The sequence below is a fragment of the Cebus imitator genome, unplaced genomic scaffold (assembly GCF_001604975.1).
Source record: "Cebus imitator isolate Cc_AM_T3 unplaced genomic scaffold, Cebus_imitator-1.0 Scaffold42, whole genome shotgun sequence".
Taxonomy (NCBI): domain Eukaryota; kingdom Metazoa; phylum Chordata; class Mammalia; order Primates; family Cebidae; genus Cebus; species Cebus imitator.
Genome location: NW_016107357.1, coordinates 18,888,595 through 18,912,624, shown reverse-complemented (window position 1 = coordinate 18,912,624; position 24,030 = coordinate 18,888,595).

Below are 24,030 nucleotides of genomic sequence, written 5' to 3'. Positions count from 1 at the left end.
TCCACTTCTATACCATTTTGGAGGTGCAGCTTTATTTAGGTATTACCTATGCACAATAAAATTTACCAACTTTACTTGTATAATTTGATACATTTTGATAAATGTGGATAATTGTGTAAGCACCACGAGACACATGAAAGAAAACATTTCCATAAACTCAAAAGTTTTCTGCGACTCCTGGCCCTTGACAATCATTTATTTGCTTTCTATCAGTGTAGTTATGCCTTCCCTGGAATATCATATAAATTGGAATCCTACTGTAGGGATTTTGGGGTATGATTTTTTAACAGGTATCATAATGCTTTTACAACTTAACTATGTTGTTTGAATTAGAGTATTGCTTTGTTTTGGTAGTGATATTCTATTGCATGGAAAGACAAAAAATCCGTTAATTTGTTATCTATTGATGAACATCTGTATAATTTCTAATATTTGGCTATTATGAGTGAAGCTTCTATGAACATTCATGTAAAAATCCTTTTCTGGACATGTTTTTATTTTCCCACATAAATATCTAACTGTAGAATGAATATCTTGCATAGTATTTGTATAACCGTATTTACTCACAATGTATTGAAGGTTTTTTCCAAAGTGACTATAATATTTTGGATTTCCATAACAAGGCTTGAGAATTTCAGTTGGTCCACATCCTTGACAGTATTTGGTATTGCTGACTTTTTAAATGGTGGTGTTCTAGTGGGTATGCAGCAGTATCTCATTATTATTTAAATTTTAATTTCCATATAATTAATTATGTTGAGTATTTTTATGTAATTATTTGCCATTATATATCTTATTTTTCTGAGTATGTTTCCAATCTTTTATCAGATTTTGATATTGGTTAATCTTTCTATTCTTGAGTTATATGAGGCTCTTCATCTATTCTAGAGAAAGGCCCTTTGCCAGATTTATGTTTTTACATATTTTCTCCCATTTTGTGCATTTCCTTTTCTTATTACTGTACTCTAAAGAGAACATTTTTTACTTTGAAAAAGACTTTTTACTGGTGATATTCCTTTCACATTGTGTGATGTTTGAGCCTTGCCAAATTCCAAAGTCACTAGCATTTCCTTTTATGTTCTTTTGAGTTTATAGTTTTATCAGGTATACATAAGTCTATTAATGATAATTTTTAGATGTGGTTAAAGGCAGGAGCCAAAATCTTGTTATTTTTTGTGTGGTATATGTATGTGGTATATGTATATCCAATAGTTACAACACAATTTCTTGAAAACATCATTCTTTCTACATTTAATTTCTTGAGACCTCTGTCAAATAGTAGGATACTTGAATAGCTCTATTTCTGAATTTTCTATTCTGTACCACTTATCTATTTATTTTTATGATTTTAATATTTACATTAAAGTTAATGTAACTTGCATTAAATACATACTTTTATGCATTTATACTTGCTTGATTACGGTAACTTTGATGTAAGTATAGAAATCAATTGGTGATGATATACTTTTTAAATTATTTTTCTCTATTTTAGGTCATTTGCATTTTTATATTAATTTTAAAATGAGATTGCTTATTTCTACCAAAAGCAATCTGGGAATTTGATTATTATTGCATTGAATCAGTTCAGTTTGGACAATAATCCACATCTTAATAATACTGACTTACTGAATTAATGAACGGAGTACACCTCCTCACAAATAATTCTACTTTAATCTCTCTGCAATATTTTCAGTTTTCTGTGAATGGATCTTGCAGATACTTTGGCAAGTATAATTATTTTATACTTCTTGATGTTATGTTTTAAATTTGAATTTAAATGTTACAAGTTTTTCTAGTATATAGAAATCCAGTTGAATTTTTGTGTATTGTATTTGTTAATGTCTTCAGAGAACAGAACCAACAGAACATATATTATGATGAGATTTATTATAGGAATTGGCTAACATGGTTATGAAAGTCGAAGAAGCTTCACCATCTGCCATCTGCAATGTAGATAACCAGGAAAGCTGGTGGTGGGTCATTTAGGGCCTAGGAATGGAGAAGCCACTAAGGCATGTTCAAAAATGAAGGTCAGATGATCCAGAGCTCTGATGTTAAAAGGCAGGAGAACTTGGATGTCCCAGCTAAGGAAGAAAGAGAAAATTCACCCTTCCCCTGCTTTTTGTTCTTAAGGGCCTCAAGGGATTGAAAGATGCCTATCCACATTGGTGAGGGGAAATTTTCTCTACCCAGCCTACTAATTCAAATGATAACCTCTCCCCAGAACACCCTCGCAGACACACTTAGAAATAATGCTTTCCCAGCTTTCTTGGCATCCCTTAACCCAGTCAAGTGGACCCTTAAAATTAACTGTCACAATATTGACTTTGCATTCTGCAAATATACAAAAGTTGTTACTTTCAGTAGCTTTTTTGCAGATTCCTTAGAATTTTCTACAGGCACAATTATATTGTCTGTGAAGAATTTTTTTTATTTTTCTTTCTTTTTTTTGGGTGGGGCGGGACGGAGTTTCGCTCTTGTTACCCAGGCTGGAGTGCAATGGCGCGATCTCGGCTCACCGCAACCTCCGCCTCCTGGGTTCAGGCAATTCTCCTGCCTCAGCCTCCTGAGTAGCTGGGATTACAGGCACGCGCCACCATGCCCAGCTAATTTTTTGTATTTTTAGTAGAGACGGGGTTTCACCATGTTGACCAGGATGGTCTCGATCTCTTGACCTCATGATCCACCCGCCTCGGCCTCCCAAAGTGCTGGGATTACGGGAACTTTTTTTTCCTCCGATTATTATAATGCATGTCATCTCTGGTTTGCTCCTAATGATAATTTTTTCCCTTGATCATACACCACATGTTTCTGCTTATTTTCATGCCCATGCTATTTTTAAAAAATTTCCTACCAGCTATTTTATATACTACTTTGTAAAGACTCTGGATTCCATTCTCTTCCCTTTTAAAACTCTTAAATTTTCTTCTGTCAGGTACAATCACCTTGATGCTGGAGCCTTGTTTTAGGTTTTGTCAAAACATATTTATATATGTTTTTCCTTTAATTGTAGAGCCTGATTATTACTCTTGAATTTGGTCCCAACTCCTTAAAAAATGATCACTCTGGAGTCTTATTATAAATCCCTATTGAAATCTCCTCTCGATTGATATGATAAAAAAAATTCAAACATTTTTTCCTCCAGTACTGGAAATTTATTAAAACGTTCCAACTTTCCATATGTTGCTTTCTGCTGTGCCTCTTTTCATCTCATCTCTTGCCTGCAGAGATGAAACGGAAACCAAAGCTGTCTCTATCTGGGTGCAGAATTGAGCCTTCCTCTCTCGTTACTTTGTTCATCCCATTTCTTCCTTCTAGCAGTTCTAAATTTGGACCATAATTCTATATCCCAAGAAGACTGATTCTTGTTGCCATTTCTGATGTGCCGCACAGGCTGTGGGGTGCTCTTAGATGCAAGAATGTTTACATGTGGATCTCACACAGTGCACATCCCTGCTCTCAGGGTCCTATCGAGACTCATCATGTATTTTCTACTCCTTTAAAAAGTATGCTATTTTCAAATCATTTTAAAGTTGCAGGGTTTGCAATGTGCACTGTTCTCTTTAATATCCTCAGTGCCTAATATAGAGTTTGGCTAGAGAAAGCAATTAATGAATGAAGTAATGAAACATCTATATCATATAAAAATAATAACAACAAAACTGTGTTACAATGGGATAGCCTTTGTTTGTCTTGGCTTATATATTTTGTTTCAGTTACTGATCACTTGTAGTGAATATTTATAATTTCATACTGCATCAGCATCCTTTTTGAATATAGGTTTGACTTCTTCATGCAAGAAGGGCTTAGTCATCCTTGACACAGTTTCAAATCCTCCATCCCCTCCTAGTTTCTCAAGGTGGTTGATCCAGGTATCTGCTGTATACAACCACCTTCTGATGACTGCATCTCTATCGGACAGCTAGACAAAGGCTATCGGACTGACCCTCACACCCTGCATGGACTGCATAGATATGCTCCAGTGACCAGCACTGAGTCATGATGTAAGTCCATAGGACTCATCCCTGTTCGCCCTAGACTCACCAATTAGAAATCCCCATGGGAAACCTGCTAGGGTAATGCCCTGAAGTCAGTAGTCTTCAGCCTTCACAGTACTTGCTGTCTGCTCTCTCTCTTGCCCCACTACTTGCTAGTTGAGCAAGCACGTCCCTGCCATCTCCCAATTCCCGTTAGTCCAACCAAGGTGTGCTGCCCTCTGCTGTCTGGACCTGTAAGTAATATACTGCTTCTGTTTTTTCACAGGCTTTGTTGAGTTGCCTCCTGTGTGTCTAACCTCGCTGACACACCTGAACTTAACTCTCCTCCTGGTCAGGGCTCCTCTCCTAGAGAACGACTAGGACAAGAGCCACAGAGGCTTCTGCCGGTATCAATAAGTTTCCTGTGAGAGGAACACCTAGTCATAGGTCAGACACTTAGGCCATCCGTCAGGATGAAGCAGCATCCTGTGAAAGCTAGACTGTAGCATCCACTGGCCTGGAGCTCTGTCAAAACAGAGCTGAAGTTTGTAGCCACACTCCTGAGCAAGACCTCAATATCGGATTAGAAAGAAACACAACAGAGTTGAAAAACACGAGTTGTTTTTCTTGATTAGCTGAATGGGCATTCATAGGTGACATCTTAGTAAGACCACCATGGACTAAAATCTGATGCTTGACTTTATAGTGACAGAAGCCCAATTTTATCCTAGTACATTAAGAACATGGCATTTGAGGAACAGTTTGCTGTAACCAAAAATGCAAGGGGCTAATGCCTAAGCCAGAGACAATTTAATAGTTTTTAAAGGATCCCATCTTTTATGAAGACCACAATATTCCTAATCACAGTGCAGGGAACATTTACCAGTTTTAGAGTTTTTGAGAGACTAAGCAGTGATAAGATGCTTGCTTAAAAACTAAATTTGAGTAAAGGTATATAGAATACAATATTCTTAACAAAAATTCCATCTAGATAATTCATGCATCAACTATGTGCTAAGGTCTTACTACGTACCTGTTACAATTATAATTGCTGGTCATATTTAAATTGTAGTCAAATATACCTGTCAGGTCCATTTCCTTACAGTGGAATCCTGTATGTCAAAGGTCACATGCCTGTGCCCCTAATAAGTGGTAAGTAAGTAAACAAACTCTCATTGAGTTGCCATTTTTACATTTTAAGAAGCTCAGCCTAACTCCACTAGCATGATTTTCCTAAGGACAAGGCATTGCATAGTTGATCAGGGTCAGATATATTACTGTAGTTATATTGCAGTCTTACTGCCCTCAGATTTTACTGATATCACCTCGATTAGAGTTTAGTTGTTTAATAATAATTTACAGTACATCCCATTTTGTGATGTCATACATACATATAATTAGAAATGTTTTATGTATATATTTGTCATATACATGTAGCAAATTTTTGAATACATATTATGCAAAAATGTATATTGCTAATTGCAGATATATACTATGTGTATGTCTACAAACATATATGTGTGCATATACAAACAGTCTCAGAAGGTCATTTTGGTTTTCTTACTTTCATTTTCTTTTTTTTTTTGTGGTATCAAAGTGAACAAGTAACACGGTTATATTTTCCTTAAGAAGATATTCTACTAATAAAATAATCAAGTGAATAAAGAGGAAATGAAAGATATTTAAAGAGATAAGCATCAAGGATATATCAGGAAAATTACGATGATGGTCACTTGTTTACTTGCACATATATTTTTGGTAATTGGATATTAGGTGTCAGGCATTGTGTCACCTTACAAATTCTCATGTCATTTTTAAGAACACCACGTTACTTGATTTAGTATGAAAAATTAAAAATTATAAGTCATAGTATTTTATTTTATTGATGTTGGTTTTTATATTTCAGCATTTACGGAAGGTAGAATTATTCTTCTTTGAAAATCTGAGCAATGCAGAGCACCATATCTGAACAATATGCATGAACTCTATATATAGTTACAACTTCTGTTCATAGTTGTATCTTGTGTCTAGAAAATATTTCAACTCTACTACTACAGTGGTAGATGTCAAATGCACAGATTGTGAGCCTAGTATACAAGAAGGAGTTTTAGCTAAAGGTACAAAATTGGCAGTCCTTGGCTATCGATGATACTTCAAGTCAGAGGTCTAATAAAATGAATGAGTTAGATGAAAAAGAAATTACAACCAATGTCTAGGGCTAGTGACACTTCTCCATTCAGTGTTTGGGAAAAAAAGGAGACAGCTCAGAAGGAACCAATGGAACAGGAAAAAACAAACAAGAATTAAATCAAGAAAGTACATGAAAATGTGTGGATAGATCATAACAGGAAGATCACGTATAGATCATTGCAATCTGAAACACAGATATAATTAGTGATCATAGCTGGTACAGTTTGGAAGAGTGATGAAGAGAAAGCTTGATTAAAATAGGTTTAAGGGAAATTGAGAAGCGGAAAAGCAGCCCCAGTAAATATAGAAAGCTTTTCTGGTTTTGGTGCCAAGTGAAATAAAGAGATAAGATGGTAGCTGTTAGAAAAGTGAAGTTAAACACACTCTTTTCTGTTTGTTTCTCTCTCTCTCTCTCTCTCTCTGTGTGTGTGTGTGTGTGTGTGTGCGCGCGCGCGCGTGCATGTTTAAAGAAAACAGAAATAATGGTAAAATGATGGGAATGATCTAGTAGTAAAATAATAAAACCCCATCTCTGCTAAAAATACAAATAATTAGCCGGGCATGGTGGCTCGTGCCTGTAATCCCAGCTACTCTAGAGGCTGAAGCTGAAGCAGGGAATCACTTGAACCTGGGAGGTGGAGGTTGCAGTGAGCTGAGATCGCACCATTGCACTCCACTGTAGCCTGGGCAGCAGAACAAGATTCAGTCTCAAAAACAAAAACAAAAAAACAAAAAAAAACACGACAAACTTTTTGTTGGTACCAAACACATAAAGACCTTCTAACTTCTATTTCCCGCCAGCTCACAAATTACCACTGTAAGCAAAAACTCAAAATAGCTAGGGATGTTCCTGAAGACCCTATCGCTTCTGTTAATCTGTGTGTATTTTGCAAAGTTATGTTGTATTAAGCAAAATTTTTATATTAAAGTTTTTTTCAGTCAATGTTTTAAAAATAAAACTTAAAATACTAAAGCTTATTTATACCTATATTCAAATCAATTGTATACATTCACAAATTATATGAATCTAGAAATGAACTATACATTTTGTAACATATTGCAGATTCCTGGTAAGCCCATGCCTATTTTGTAAATATGTCAGAAACTGGTGGTTTTAGAAAAGAATTTTAAAATCACCCTTTCAGATTGTATGTTGCACTAATGTGATAATGACATTTTTCAGCACCACACATTTCGATTTTAATCTTATTTTGTGTCTAAGGTGAGAAGACTTGTGGTATCAAGCTAAATGTTGAGGGATGACAGAAAAAAAGGAGTTAAAAAAATACCATGGTGGTTGAAACTCTTTTCAATTTTTTTTTCTTTTAGTTTTTGCTTTCACAACCATGGCGACAGAAAGTCAAAAAATTGATTAGATATGTGGGACAAAATTAAAAATGACTCACGTAAATTCCATTTGAATAAATTAATGGAATGCTTGTATTTATATATTGGGATTAAATATTGAATTTGTACCCAGACCCAGAGACCCATCAGCTGCTATTTTAAAGCAGTTGTATTTTGCTAAATGGAACAGGCCACTTTATGGCACAATCTATTTAACTCTAATGGTTTTAGCATATTTTAAGGAAAGTCACTGCATGAGATATAATCATATTTTCAAATAAAGATATGTAAAATAACTTTTATACATCTGATTCAGTAGTGCACACATGTTGGAGGTAATTCCATTATCCTAATCAACATCTAGTCTTCATTTTATTGGTATGTTTTCTTCTTGTTATGGTTTTGTTATTTTTGTAAAAAAAATTACCGGGAACTCACAGTATGTCAGACTGTACCAAGAACTAATGGAAACTATAACTCAGTAAGGGAGTAAAAAATATTAAAGTCAGCAAGAATTGCATACATAATTGCCAATTGTGAATGGTACTAGAAGAGATAAGCAGATAATAGGTAAAAACATCAGAGAGCTTATTCTGATTGCAAAATGGAAAGGGGGGAGGTTGAAAATATGATTATATTCGATGCAGTGACTTTCCTTAAAATATGCTAAAACCATTAGAATTAAATAGATTGTGCCATAAAATGTTGAAAAAGGTAGAAGACAGAGAGTTGAGGCCCATAGCCTGTCACAGCTGTGGCAGGTTTTTTAGCTTTATACTGGGTGATTGGGAGTCACCAAATGCTTATTTGCAGCATTACCTTCTTGGTGAAATTTGAAGTCACTGAAGGTGACTACAGTAAAAACTAAAAGTAATACCAGTTCAACTACTGATTAGACTGACTAAATTCACAGTATTATTGTGTTGGGAGAAGAGGAGGCATGAAAAATGGTGTATCTGTTTCTGGTGTCCTACACAGCACATTCAGCAATCATTCAAAAATTATGAGACACACACACGCACGCACGCGCACACACACACACACACACACACACACACAAGCACACCAGTAAAAACAGACTGGTAAGAGAAGAAACAGTCATCTGAAGCAAGCCCAGATATGTATGACCCAGATAGATTGGAACGGTCCTCAAAGGACTAGAGAATACCTGTGAGTAGTATCTTAAAGGATTTGGAGGAAAAGGCTAACAATATGCAAAAATAAAGTTAAGGGGTTTAAATGACAAGCAAATAGTGGATGAAAATGAAATAAAATAAATGTTCAAAATGATCCAAAGGAAGGAAAATAAAGAGGAAAAATTGAACAAAAAGTAGTTGGGAGAAATAAAAAACTGCACTAACTCTAGTTGTCGAAACATGCCAACTAAAAGGTAGAACTTGTTAGATTGAATTCAAAGTGAGATTAATTACATACTGTCTACAGGAAACTCATATTAAATGTAGACACATGAAGAAGTTAAAGGTAAGGGGATAGAGAGAGAGAGATGGAGTGGCTATATTAATTTTAGATAAAGGAGACTTTAGAACTAGGAGTCAAGGTACCAGGAAGGCATGACAATCCTAAACATGCACGCACCTACCAAAAGAACTTCAAGATTCATGATGCAACTGTGATTGGACTTAAAATGAGATTTTTTTAAATCCAAAACTGTAGTTAGAGACTTTAACACTCTTCCATGTCTTCTGTTAGTAATTGGTAGAAGTAGAGAAAAAAATTAGAACCCACATTTCAGAGGAAAAATTATAATAGAAACTTCCATACTGTTCTCCATGGGAGACCTGTGCAATACCATCAGTTTAATCTTCTTTCAACACAGAATAATTTGTAGGATAGGGAAGAACCAGTCTTTATTTTGTTTCAGTATATTCTTTAATTCAGAGAACTTTTTTCTGATTAAAAAATCAGTCTATGTTCATGTTTAAAAAATAGAAAAACATACAAAGAAAATAATTAAAAATCCACTAATTCATCTCATAAAAATAACCAGGAGTTTCTGATTCCAAACTGATGGTGTGGGAGCAAGTTAACTTCACTGCCCTCCATAGAAGACCTAAACAAAATGTACAGCGCAAGATTGTCACCAGCAATGTCCCAGAATGTGAATATAAGAATAAGACAATTCTTGAGGCCACAGAGAAGAGAAGAAACTGAGCACATGGTAAGAGAATGAGACTTCCATATTTGAGAGGCCATTCCTCCCACCTTCCAGACACTGGGCACACGGACAATGTTCTCATACTCATCTCACACTTTTTACACTGGAAAGAATGAGATTAGTGTGGACAGTTCCCCCATCATCTTGGGTTCCCTGGAAGACGAACTGTACCTGGCTTAACCCACAGGAAGTGTTGTGACTGCCATAAGCGAGACATATCCCTGAGGACAGCCAGAGAAAAAGCAAGGAGATGGGACTACCATTCACAGCCCTGGAAACGCTGCTCTTTACCTCAGCCAAAGGAGATGCCAAATCAAAATGTCTGTTCAGCAGCATCATGCTGTAGGGGGCATGTTCCACAGGAATCCTGGAACAAACCTCTAGCCAGCCTTCCCACACTGCAAGGATATCCTCTTTGGGACCTACCACATTTGGGATGGGCAGCACTCTGATATTATTCTCTTGTAGCTATTTTGACATATACAATAGATTACTGTTAATTACAGACACCTTCATCATCTATCAAATACCAGGTCTTGTTTATTCTACCTAAATGTATATTTTTATCTGTTAATCAACTTTTCTTCATCTTCCCTGCTACTCTTCTCAGCCTCTGATAACCACCAATCTGCTTTTTATCTTCATAAGATCCACTTTTCTTGCTCCCACATATGAATGAGAACATGCGATATTTGTCTTTCTGTGCTTGGTTTATTTCACATAACATAACGACCTCCAGTTCCACCCATGTTGCTTCAAGTGACAGAATTTCATTCCTTTTTATGGTGAATAATATTCTGTGATGTATTTATACCACATATTCTTTATCATTTATCCACTGATGGCTACTTAGGTTGATTCCCTTCTTGGCTATCGTGAACAGTGTTGGAGTAAATACAGGAGTGCAGATATCTCTTCAATATGCTGATTTTCTTTCTTTTTTCTTTTTTTTGTTACATACCCAGTAGTAGAATTGCTGGATCACATGGTAATTTTAGTTTTCGTTTTCTGAGAAACCTCATTCTGTTCTCCATCGTGGCTGTGCTAATTTACATTACCACTAGCAGGGCATGAGGGTTCACCTTTCTATACATTTTTGCCCATTTTAAAAATTGTATCATTTGTTTCTTTGCTATTGAATTGTTTGAGTTAATCTCTCATCAGATGGATAGTTTGCAAATATTTTCTCCCAGTCGGTGGGTTGTCTCTTCACTTCGTTGATTTCTTTGCTGTGCAGAAGCTTTTTTGCTTGATGTAATCCCATTAGTCTATTTTTTTCTTTTGTCATCTGTGCCTTTGAAGCCTTACCAAAAAAATCTTTGCCCAGACCAATGTTCTGAAGTGTTTACCCAACGTTTTCTTCTAGTAATTTAATGGTTTCAAGATTTAGGTTTAAGTATTTAATGCATTTTAATTTGATTTGTGTATATGGTGAGAGATAGGGGTTTATTTTCATTCTTCTGCATAACATTATCTTGTTTTCCCAGTACTATTTATTGAAGAGACTGCCTTTCCTGTGTGTTCAGAGCACCTTTGTTAAAAATGAGTTGGCTATAAATACCTAGATTTATTATATATCAAGGGTCTGTATTCTGTTCACTGGTCTATATGTTGGTTTTTATGTCAGTACCATGTCAACTTGTATACTATAGCTTTGTAGTATATTCTATAGTCAGGTAGCTGTGGTGCCTCCAAAATGATTAAATCTCAAGCATCCATATCACCCTAGCTTATAAATCTAGGAACCTAGGTTACTGAGACAAATGCAGTGATTGGTTTAGGGAGTTGGATGTGATGAAATCCAGACCAAGGAGACACAACAATATGTCCAATGAGGAGTCTAGAAAAAGTTTACTTATTCTTAAAGTGATGCAATGTAACAAATGGTCCCTTTTTTCTGAATGTGTCATAGGTTAATATTCCTGGAGGTGCTATAGCCATCTTGTGATCACAAGAGGACACCTGCCTCCAACTACCTTCCCCCTGCTGATGGCTGAGGCGTAAATCATGAATGTCTATGGCAGTAATATGCAAGCTAGATATTGAATTTCAGAGAGATTACTCTTAGCTTTCCCAAAGCTATCATAAAATGGGAATATATAATTCTACAAAAATTAATGAGAAGCAGATTTGTCCTCCAAAGCTATTTTCATTCATTAACATTTACTGTAAAATTATGAATTGAGCATTAACCTATAATATAACAGCTAGTCTCAAAGACCCTCAGGTCTGGTAGAATGTGTATCTTCAAGAAATTCAACAGCTACGAAACTAAGGATATTGACAATCAAATGAAGATTACATGTTTAAATATATATTTCTCTAAAGATAGTAAAGATCTAATATTTACATTCAGTTTATTCATTTATTTGTCTTCCATGCTGGTTTCTGAAACTTTGCAGTCAGAATTCTGTTTTATTACTCTTTGCACTCATGGAAACTCCCAATACCTGAAACACAGTCGGCATCAATAAATGTATGCTGAATGAGTGAATAAAATTCCTAGACATGAATTAGAAAAAAAAAAAAAGCAAAATATAGCTACTACAACTTACTTCAACATTTTACTTGGAGACAAAAATGGATTATTTCTATTTATTATCAAAAGCTTATGGAATCTGGATGAAATATAAGCTGTATTACTTTTGAATGTTTGAAAAAGCCATGTTAATTTTGTTATCTTTTTTTTTGGTTTGTTTGTTTTGTTTTTCCAGAAATTCACCTGAAAATGAAGTACTAGCAACAGGTTATCATATTGTATCTATTCATTATATTGACCTGGTGTTATTCTTATTTAAATCCACATTATGCTGGTAAAATTAGTCATCCTAGATTTTGATTTCCAAAAAAGACCTTAGTGTAAGTTTAAATATAAATGTGTTAATATCAATATTTTGTTTTTGCAAATCTATATAGTGAAGTTGTAGCTTTTAAAAACTTTTGCAGAGGATGGTAATTTGCAAATTTCTATTAGCAAAAGCATAATTAATAAATGCAGAATCAGATGTCCCTGGACAGTTAAATCAGATTTCAGTGCTAATATCCTACCTGGCATTTGTGCAGAGATTCTTGGCATTGATGTAAAAATCTGCCACAGCAATCTAGACCGTCTTCTTTTGTGTTCTCTGAGAATTGGCCCTGCTCTCAATTTCTGCCATCATCCCAGTGAGAGATTCAGAAAAATTGCCAGATGGCTCATCCTGTGAAGAACTCTGTGTAATCAAGAAGAAATTTGAAATAAAGCAAGCCTTGGCAGAAACCCGTTAGTAGAACTCCTCATTATTGTTGTTTGAAGATCCATTATTCTGTTCTCAAGGAGAAAATGAAATTGTTGGAAGCCAATATTTCCACAGCATGACATGCCATAAGTTCATATCATTTCATAGAAAATTTTACAAATTTTCATATATAAAATAAGGTAGACCTTAGCACATACATGGCAGAAATGTCCTATTCACACTAAAAGAAGAAACGCTTTTAAATTACCTTTATGCTCAATACTTGGTTTACTGGATTAGTGAAGAAACATAATGATAAAATAATCTGACAACTGAATATTCATTGCAATTTTGGACTTAAGATCTTTAAGATAGGAACTAAATCTTTTATAGATAATTATGTAAAATGATGTGACTAGTTAACAGTATCATTTTGTTGAAAAGTATAAAAGGAAAAGCTTTCTCTAAATCATCACGCTACTCTTCAATGCTTGTAGGAAAAATTCCTAGTTTAGAATTTCTAGCCTCAACATGAAAATATTACTATTTTTTAATATAATACATATATGAATAATATGGGGGATAAATAAAGGAAAATGATTCAATAAATAAACATGGTTATTGAAAAGAGAGAATGGTAATGAGAGAATACAGTTGAGGAGAGATCATTTTGATATTTGAGTTTATTTTTTCAACCCTTTTATAATCGTTGAGTACTGTATTGTCTCTCTCTGTGGGTAGGTAAGAGAAGAATGTGGCTGCATTGCAAAGCAAACCCATCTGAGGTAGGTTTAATGCCAGAAAAAGAGAATAATGCATAGAGGCTGAAAATTTGGAACCATATCTTGTTGAAATGGAGCATGAACTATTTGAAGTAAAAAAGCAAATCTGAGAGGGAATCTTAATATCCTAGAAACACCCACTGCCTTTGGCATGTGGCACTGTACACATCGCATTCTTTCTGTATCAAATTCCACATGCTGGTCCTCCACCTAGAGCGTACTTTTATATCAACTCAACAATTATGTTAACTTCAGGTCTTGGTTTTCATCCTACCACTTTTTCCTAGTCATTCAGTATCATTTTTTTCTATATTTTCCATTAGTGTCCTTAAATATTAGTCTTCCTTGAGGGAGTGTCTTCAGCTTTCCTCTTTATTTTATGATAAAGACTCTTTCAGGGTATACTCTGCTATTTTAAATTTACTTTTAATGAGAGATGAGTTGCCCAAGCTGATCTTGAACTTTTGGCCTCCAGTGATCCTCCCACCTCAGCCTCCCAAAGCACTGGGATTATAGGCATGAGCCACCATGCCTGGCCTCAACCTGTAAATTATTATGGTGACAATAGAAAATTGATACATTTTGTTGTTATTTCATTTTGTTCTGATTCACTTTATTGTGCGTCACGAATATTGCATGTTTTGCAAATTGAAGGTTTGAGGCAACCCTGCAGCCAGCAAGTCCATCTGTCCATTTTTCTAGTAGTGTGTGCTCACTCCATGTCTCTGTCTCACATTTTGGTAATTCCCACAATATTTCAAACTTTTTAATTATTGTCATATCTGTTATGGTGATCCATGATTTGTGATTTCTGATGTTATTCTTGTAATTGCTTTGGGGATGCCATGGACCACACTTATATAAAACAGGGAGCATAATTTGTGAATGTTGTGTGTATTCTGGCTGCTCCACAAACCAACCATTATCCTGTCACTTCCCTCTCCTCAGGATTCCCTATTCCCTGAGACAAGACAATTTTGAAATTGGGCTAATAACCCTTGAATGACCTCTTACTGTTCAAGTGAAAGGATGTGTCACCCATCTCTCATTTGAAGTCAAAAGCTGCAAATTATGAAGCTCAGTGAAGAAGGCATGTTTGAAAGCCAAGGCAGGCCAATAGACAGGGCTCTCTTGCCAAACAATTAGCCACATTGTGAATGTAAAGGAGATGTTCTTGAAAGAAATTAAAATTGCTATCACAGTTAACCTATGAATGATAAGAAAGAAAAACAGAATTATTACCGATGCGGAGAAAATTGGAGTGGTCTGGATAGCAGATCAAAGCAGCCACCTCAATCCTTTAAGCCAAAGCTTGTTGAGAGCAAGGTTCTAACTCTCTTCAATTCTGTGAAGGCTGAGAGGTAAGAAAGCTTCAGGAGAAGAGTTTGGAGCTAGCAGAGGTTGGTTCATGAGCTTTAAGAAAAAAAATCTGTCTCTGTAACATAGAAATTCAAGGTGAAGCAGCAAGAGCTGATGGAGAAGCTGCAGCAAATGATCCAAAAGATCTGGCTTAGAGAATTGATGAAAGTGGCTATACTAATCAACATTTTTTCAGTGTAGAAAGTATGTATTTTCTAAATGTAGAAGATGTAGTCTAGGACTTTCATAGCTAGGTAGAAATCAAAGTCTGTCTTCAAAGCTTCGAAGGGCAGCCTGACTCTATTGGTAGAGGTGATGCAGCTGGTGACTTTAAGTTAAAGCCAATGCTCACTAACTGTTTTGAAAAGCCTAAGGCCCTTCAGAGCTATGCTAAATCCACTCGGCCTGTGTTCTATAAGTGGAGCAATAAAGCCTGGATGACAGCATGTCTCTTTACAGCATGGCTTACTGAATATTTTAAGCCCACTGCTGAGATCTACTGCTCAGAAAAAAGATTCCTTTTAAAATATTACAGCTCATTTACTCTTGCACCTGGTCACCCAAGAGCTCTGATGGAGATGTATAAGAAGATGAATGTTGTTTTCATGCCTGATAACATAACATCCATTCTGTGGCCCATGTACCAAAGACTCATTTTAATTTTCAAGTATTATTATTAATGAAATACATTTTTTACAGGCTATAGCTGCCATAAATTGTGATTCCTCCAATGGGTCTGTGCAAAGTAAATTGCAGACCTTCTGGAAAAGAGTTAACATTCTAGATGCCACATAAAGCATTTTTGATTCATGGGAGGAGGTCAAAATATGAACATTAGGAGAATTTTAGAAGTTTATGCCAACCCTCATGGATGACTTTGAGGGCAAGTGACTTTAGTGGAAGAAATAACAGCAGACAGGGTGAAACTAGCAAGAGAGCTAGAGTTAGAAGTAGAGCCTAAAATGTGACTGAATTTCTGTAATCTCATGATAAAATTTATTGAATGAAAGGTTTCTTCTTATAGATGAAACAAAGCAAGTGGTTTCTTGAGACAGAATTTAGTCTTGGTGAAAATGCCATGAACATGGTTAAAATGACAACAAAAGATTTATCATATTACATGGGAGGGTCTGGAGTCAAGATGGACTCTAATTTTGAAAGAACATCTACTGTGGATAAAATACTATCAAACATCATTGCATATTACAGAGAAACCTCTCATTAAAAGCAGAGCGAATGCTGTAAATTTCATTGATGTCTTATTTTAGGAAATTGTCACAGCCACCAAGCCTTCAGCAACCACCACCCTGATTAATTGTTAGCCAGTAATGTAGAGGCAGACTCTCCACCAGCCAAAAGAGTAGAAGTCACTGAAGGCTCATATTATTGTTAGCATTTTTCAGCAATAAAGTATTTTTTTCATTTAAGTAGGTATTTTTTTAAAAACATAATGCTATTGCACACTTAATAGACTGACTACCAGGTAGTATAAATATAACGTTTATATCCACTGGGAAACCAAAAAAATTTCAAAGGACTCACTTTATTGTGATTCTTATTTTATTGGGGTGGTCTGGAACAGAACCCACAATATCTCTGATATGGTTTGGCTGTGTCCCCACCCAAATCTCATCTTGAATTGCAGCTCCCATAATTCCCACATGTTGTGGGAGGGATCCAGTAAGAGATAATTGAATCACGGCAGCAGTTTCCCCATACTGTTCTCATGGTAGTGAATAAGTCTCACGAGATCTGATGGTTTTATAAGGGGCTTCCTTTTTTGCTTGACTCTCATTTTCTCTCTTGTCTGTTGCCATGTTAAAGGTGCCTTCTGCCTTCCACCATAATTGTGAGGCCTCCCCAGCCAGGTGGAATTATGAGTCCATGAAACCTCTTTTTCTTTATAAATCTCACAGTCTCAGGCATGTCTTTATCAGCAGCATGAAAATGGACTAATACAATCTCCAAGGTGTGCCTGCAGATATTTTCCTATGAAGAATCTGATAAGCTCAGGATGTAGTTGTATAAAGATTATGAAAGATAAAGAAGTAAATTGATGATGACAGCAGGTATACAATGCTTTTTCAAACATTTTAATGAGACAGGAAAAAGATGAACTTAAATTGGAAAGGGGCATATACTTTATCCCTGGATGTATCAAATTTGAATAAATGAATGGATCAAGACATGTCTTCAAATATTTATATATTTCTCATTTGCAGAATGATAAACAGGGAGTTGTGAAACTTTTGTAGAATGTTTTGAATTATAATGCAATGTATTTAGTACAGAAAGATGATACTCTGTAGCCATGTATTTTACGTTTTTGGTGATTTTTAAGTTTAAAGAGCCAAAAATGCCTGAGGAAATAAGGACTGGCCCATATTTTTTAAAAATCTAACCTAAATGTAAATAAGGCAGTTAAAATGACAACGAAGGAGTTATGAACTACCAGTTCTGATGTAATCATATTTTTGTGTGTATGTGGACAAGAAAAAGAAACAACATTCACATTATATTCTTATTACTTTGGTGTCATCAGACCTTTCAGCTTTGCTCGAACTGAGGAATAAATTACAATTATTTGTTTAAATTTGAATTTCCTAATTGCGTGTTTGAGGACATCTTTATGTTTATTTGTTTTATTCCAGTTTTAATATGTTGTTTTTAGTTTCTACTCTGCCCCCCTTTTTAAAAACTAGGTTCTTTATCTTTTTTAAGTAATAACATTTAAAAATATTCAGAATGCTATTTCTTCCACTGACATATGTTATATACACCATATAATTACTAAGTAGTCTTTAAATCTGATTATGACTTTTTTGTAAAAAAGTTATAATTTCAAATATATCAACACACTATTTTATGATTTTTTTTTCTCCTAAGCCTAATAAACCTTTTCCTATTCTAAGACCAAATAATATTCTCTTTACATAATATTTTAATGATTTTGGTCTGTACTTCTTAAGATATGGTCTTGGTCTTTCCAGAATTTTTTTTTTGGTCAGTTATTCATATTGGAAATTAAAATGTTTAAATAAACTTTTACTGAGGTATTAAAGTGCAGGACAGTTCTCTGGGTGCTTTTGGAAGGACTCCATTAACCCTCCTTTTTTACTTGTAGCTCTTAAGAATAACTGTAGAATGTGCTGGGAATGCAATATTTTGAAATGGGGAGAGTCTGGCTGGAACAGCCTGGGCTCTTAGCAGTTTAGCTAACTTCATTCTGAGACCCTAGAATGTAAACTCAGTGGGGCTGCTTTCCGGAGTCCAGCGGTTGTGGTGCCAGTGGGTATGTGCAGCTCTCCCGAGTCTTAGGAGACCCGAACAGAATAAATCCTAAGTTTCTGCTGCCTATCTGTAAGTAATAAATTGGCTTCACACAACTCATTGAGGACAGTGAACCTGCTTCACATAAAGAAACACACATACGAAATAAAACAAATGACTTAATAACAATTTGTGGAATGTAGGCAAGAAAAATGTGGCTCAAAAACTTTAGGTATGAGTTAAATGAGATGCATGACAGGCTTGGTTTATGAGATGCATGACAGAGTCACTCAGTATCAGCCATAAGATGTGCCTATTAGTTACATGAGGAAGGTGCAGGGTTTACCAGACACAGAGCTCAAACAGCAGTGCTGTTATGAAACCAAGAAACTGAGCATTTTGATATGCAGGATGAATTTGACCTGGATTTTGTTTGTTCTTGATCCTTGATGAATGCCAAGAGAAAGCTACTGTGTTTATTAATTCCATTCCAGTTTTAATATGTTGCTTTTAGTTTCTACCCTGGCCCCCTTTTTAAAAGCTAGGCTCTTTATCTTTTTAAAATAACATAAAATTTAAAAAATATTCTGGATGCTATCACTTTCACTGATATGTGTTGTATTCACCATATAATTACTAAGTAGTCTTTAAATTTGATTACGATTTTTTGTAAAACAGTTATAATTTCAAATATATCAACACACTTTTATGATTTTTTTTCTTCTAAGCCTAATAAACCTTTTCCTATTCTAGGACCATATAATATTCTCTTTAGCTAATATTTTAACGATTTTGCTCTGCGCTTCTTAAGATTTGGTCTTGGTCTTTCCAGAATGTTCTGTAGAAGATGTCATTTGTAAAAGATGCATTTGAAACACTTGAATTTTTGTATTCACATTAATAAGTGCTGAAGAGCAATAAGAGATTTCTTTATTCCTTTGTCCATCAAAAATAAGTATCACATATTCTATAACGGCTTTTAAGCATCTCCCGCACTAATGATACAACTTTTTCTTTGTCTCTCAGTGTTGGAAATGCGTCTTCTTTTGTGTGCCTGGACACATGTATGTATGTACATAGGTGCCTATGTGTATATGCATGTGTGTAGACTATATTTTAGCATGTTTTTTTAAATAAGAAAGTATTTAAAGATTGTAAAGTTGCTTAGAGAGTCAATACCTATTCAAGATTTTTCCACTTTAGCAGTGTGTAACAGACTACAAGATCTTCCTTTAGAAATTAAAAAAATAATTTTTCTTCTTTCAGCAGTGATGAGAAATATGAAAAAAAAATTATTCTTTTTTCTTGTAAAGTAAAATTTAAAGTGCTTGGGATTTTCTTTTAACCTTGTGATTCAGAATTAATTACTCCAGGATATACCTAGGTATTAGTATTATTTTCTTTTTTCATTTGTTATCAGCACTTGGTTCGTCCATCATAGTCTGAAGACTCATCAAATCTGCTCTTAGAAATGCCTTATTTCTTCCTCCCCTCTCCTCTCCCTCCCCTCCCCTCCTTCCTCTCCCTGCCCTTCCCCTCCTCTCCTTTCCCCTCCCTTCCCTTTCCCTCATTTGTTAACTCCAATCTCTTCTCAAATTCTAGTATACCTAGTAGAAGACATTTGACTCTTCAGCTCTATTTTATGTGTCTCCACTTTCAACTCCTACTTTCTCTCTCCTATTTCTTTGGCACTAATCCCTTGATTCCATCTTCCCGATTATTCATTCACTTTTCACGCATATTTCCGTTACTGTTTACAGAAGTTTTATTTGTTTCGTTTTATTATAAATTGACTTTGAGCTTCCAAGATCTCAAATTGGTTCTAACTGGTTCTGTTTCATAACACAGAAATCTTTGTTATGCAAGTTTATCATAGATGAAATTATACCACATTCTCCTCGATGTGTATGGTGCTTAATTGTAAAGTTTTCTTTTGGCTTTATTGTTTTCTCAGATTTTTTTATGTTTCGTACAAAGAACTTTGTAGGATTATCTTTGTGCATGTAATGTCTTCTTTGAGTATTACGGATGCTTTATCTAGCAGCTATATCCTGTTACCATCTTAAGATACTGTGGGAAGGGTGCCCTATGTTTCCAAATATTATATATTCTGAGCACGATTTTTCTCTCTTTCTAAAGTTTACAATTGCCAGAAACTGACCTGACTCAGGTCTGAATGTCCAAATTTGCAGTCTTTGGGGAGAGAGCATGCAGACAGTGGCAGAGCAGCCTAGATACCCTGGAGCATAATTGCTGGAGATTTTCATTGCTCACACTTCCTCTGGCCTTTAGTTGCTCTGCTTTCCCTCTCTCTACAGTCTTGTCTTATATATGTTTGTGCCTGAGATTTGCTGTATCTTTGTTTCTCTATTAGTTTTATTCCAACTCCTTTAGTACCTCCAGGAATTTCTCAAACATCTGATATGTTTATGGCTTCATTGTAAACCAATGTTGTTTTTGATGGACTTTTAAATAATCGTAAATATATTCTAAAATTTTTCAGTAATCTGTGTTGGGATGGTAGATACATACACTAGAGTCTGTTTATTTTCTCCCAACAAATAATCCTAGGTTATCTAGAGCTCCACAAGAAGAGAAAAAAGAAAAAGTACCTTGACCCCTACTTGATATGTGGAAAGAAATTAATTCAAGATGTTCAATAGACATAATTTTAATAGACAAAATGACAAAGCTTGTATGAGACCACATAGCAAATTTCTTTATTACTTTGGAATAGGCAAGATTTTTTGAAGTGAACACAATAAACTATTGCTCATAAAAGAAATTGCTTTCTATAATATTTGCATAAGATATAATTACTAGAGCATTAAAACATACTGGCTAAGTAAACGCTGAAGTAACTTACTGAGCTGGACTTCCAAATCAAGTGAGTCAACCTGAAACTTTAACAAAATAATCCAAAACTTAAATCCCCAGAGTAATGGTATTGATAACAGAAAACCAGGAAATCTACAGAAGACAAAGGGAAAGATTTATTTTCCATAAAAAACAATTGGCTCACACCTGTAATCCCAGCACTTTGGGAGGCTAAAGTGGGTGGATCAGGAGGTCAGGAGATCGAGACCATCCTGGCCAACATAGTGAAACCCCGTCTCTACTAAAAACACAAAAAGTTAGCCAGGTGTGGTGGCATGCACCTGTAGTCCAGCTACTCCAGAGGCTGAGGCAGGAGAATTGCTTGAACCGGGGGTAGGCATAGGTTGCAGTGAGCAAAGATGGCACTACTGCACTCCAGCCTGGGTGACAGAATGAGACTCCCTCTCAAAAAACAAAAACTAAAACAAAACAAACAAAAAAACCAATTTGCAGACTGGGGAAGCATAGCCTCCAGTACAAGTGAAGGCTTGCTCTCTGAAAAACAAAGAAAAGGTCTGGTTAAAAAAAGAAAAGTCCTCTCCTAGGTGTCAAACAGGTCTATTTATGCAAATTAAGGATTCAAACATGATTGAGCACTGATTGGGTGGTTTCCAAGCCCAAAACCGAACGTCTCTCTCATGTTTTGTCAAAGGACTGCTCAGGGAGGTGAAGATTCCTGCCACAGTTTATCATGGTACCCACAACAAGGACTGGTTTGACCTGACTGCAGAAAGGGAGATCCTATGACACTCTTCCATCTTTCTGAAAATGCAGAGTAGGTGGCTACTCCCTCATCCAGTTGTGGCTGTCTGGTTCTGTTTTAACTTTGAGCCCTCACTTAGCCACGGGGAGTCCATTTTGTCAGTTGCCCAGAGATATAATTTAGCAGTGCTTATGAGTACAAAAATTTTAAATAGGTGAAATGTGGAAATAGATGAAATTAAGAAATGGCTAAATAAATAGTGGCCAGTAGTGTGATGGTTAATGTGCAGCCTTTGCAAATGACATTTAGGAAGAATGCAAAGAACCAAAGGGGGTTTTGTAATTGTTTTGTTTTGTTTTTGAGATGGAGTTTGGCTGTTGTTACCCAAGCTGGAGTGCAGTGGTGCAATCTCCGCTCACTGCAACCTCCCCCTCCTGGGTTCAAGCGATTCTCCTGCCTCAGCCTCCAGAGTAGCTGGGATTACAGGTGCATGACACCATACACAGCTAATTTTTTGTATTTTTAGTAGAGATGGGGTTTCGCCATGTTGGCCAGGCTGGTCTCAAACTCCTGACCTCAGGTGATCTGCTTGCCTCAGCCTCCCAAAGTGCTGGGATTACAGGCGTGAGCCTCCATGCCTGACCTTAATTAATGATTTTTAATGAAGCGATTCAGTGAATCATGGTCAAGTGGGATGCTTTCAGCTTTTGAAATACCTTAAGAAGATATGGGGAAAAAAAGATATATTACAATTACAGTTTATTGTTAGGTAAATTAGTGGTGATAATTTTCTCAATTTTTTTCTACCTTTCTATTAAGAAACTATTATCATTATTACTATTATTATGATTTTGAGATGTAGTCTCACTCTGTCTCCCAGGCTTAAGTGCAGTAGCATGTTCTTGGCAACTTCCAGCTCCCGGGTTCAAGTGATTCCTCTGCCTCAGCCTCCTGAGTAGCTGGGATTACAGGCACCCACCACCACCCCTGGTTAATTTTTTTATTTTTAGTAGAGACAAGTTTTTGTCATGTTGGCCAGGCTGGTTTCTAACTCCTGAACTCAGGTGATCCACCCGCCTCAGCCTCCCAAAGTGCTGGGATTACGAGCGTGAGCCACCATGCCAGCTGTGACTATTGTTTTAAGGTTTAATTATAATATATAGTAAAATTATGATGCACATATATGAAATTCTAAGCATATCACTCTTTTCGTGGTCACTTCCTTAGACTTTATTTCTTATTCTTATTTCCACATCTTGGGAGAAAAAAAAAATGTGTATTTTGAGTGCAAATAATGTTGTCAGATCTTTTCACTGGAAAATACTCTATTTGGAAATCATGTAAGTATCATGATTGTGCTCCATCTGTTCTCTTGTCCCTTTCATTTGCCGGAAGATGAAAAGAGAGAGGCCCAATACCATAAGGCTCTTGCAAGTCACATATGTTTTCAGTATGAAATACTATGCTCATGTAAAACTTGGTAGTTTGGGTGAACTTTTATGTTGCATATGGATAGACAAAAATAATTGCTCTATACTCTAAGTGCTTTTTAAAACATTGATTTGATAGCTGCTAGATAAATTATTTTGGAAAAATTTTCTAGGTTTTCTCATTATGATGCTGGTGAACCTTTTCTAACTAAAATTGGTTTATCAAAATTCAAATTAAAAATGCTGATAATATTTTAGCTTGGAAATGAAAGCCCTCATCATTTCCTTTTCACATAAAATGGTTTTAAGGCAGGACTATTCCTGAATTGGTTTCAACTGAAGTGTCAATATGACAGCTGTTCATTCCCAACTTGAGTGTGAAGGAGTTTGCTGTATGCAGAAATCACAAAGGAGTATTTTAAGAATGGGTTCCATGAGGCTTGGACTCCTCAGCATGATAAAGGATTTAAATTTATGGATAAGAGTGGAAAGAGAGGGAGGGCATTTGGAAGAAATTTCTTTGGAAAGTGTCTGCCCACAAGAAGGAATGGTGAGAGTATTACCTCCTTCATTTCAGGCCAGCAAGAGCTGGGTGCAAGACCTTCAAAGGTGTGTGCTATGACAGAAACAGGAGTAGTGACAGAGCCACCCTGATAAAGGTGAAGTAGCCCAGGGCAGAAAGGCAGAAGTGGCTGCGTGGG